We start from the raw sequence: 864 nt of genomic DNA, 5'->3' as shown, positions 1-864 counted from the left end.
TGGGAAGAAAAGGAAAAAGGAAACGGACCGATGAGAACCATGGACCTGGTGCACCTACCCCCCGCTACCATCGCCGACCGCCGCCAGACAAGTCCCCTAACAGATAGTGATACCGTCAGACTATGTAGTCTAACGGTAAAACTAGATGATTTGTAATCGAGATGTCGACGGTTCGATCCTCGACGGTGCATATGCATAATCCTGGACAAGGACCCCCAAGAGAAGACTGTCCGAGCTGACAGCGAGACAGGGCCTCCCCGAAGGAGACTGTACTCACACTGTAGTGATGCATCACTCCCCACACCCCGGGCGAGACATGGTCTTCCTGAGAAGGCTGTCACGACGACCCGATGGTAGGTGTAGACACTTCAGATCCGAAGATCCCAGGATCGAGTCCGTAACATGCGGGAAGGAGGCTACGTTAAAGAGAATGGAGTCCGGTACGTTAGACCGACCGCTCAGCATCTACACCAATAGTTCGAGAAAGAGCCGAACGACGGCAAAGCGTCTAAAAAGACGTATGAGTCAGGCCTAACGCCAACCCTAATCAGCAACAGAATAGCTACAAAGGAAAGAAGCCATACAACAAGAACAGACGAAACAGCTTTAAAACAACTGAAGCTACGAATAACTCGCCCGAGCACGCCAAATAGGTTGTCGACAAGAGTGGCAAACCACAGGTCCACTCGGAGCCGGTTAAGAAGAAGATTTTTGAAGTCGCAGATTTCGATTGTGATACCGCTACTACGATTTCGTCTCGTTATGATTCAAAAGGGGGTCGAAGGCTTCCTTGCGCCACCTTCTTGATAGCTGGGGCTGGCTTTTTGTTGACTACTGAAGTCCAGGTGGTTAGGGTTCGATTCC

The sequence above is a fragment of the Gregarina niphandrodes genome, assembly GCF_000223845.1.
Source record: "Gregarina niphandrodes unplaced genomic scaffold scaffold00100, whole genome shotgun sequence".
NCBI lineage: Eukaryota > Apicomplexa > Conoidasida > Eugregarinorida > Gregarinidae > Gregarina > Gregarina niphandrodes.
The sequence above is the reverse complement of the archived record's forward strand: the minus strand, read 5'-3'. Positions refer to the sequence as shown.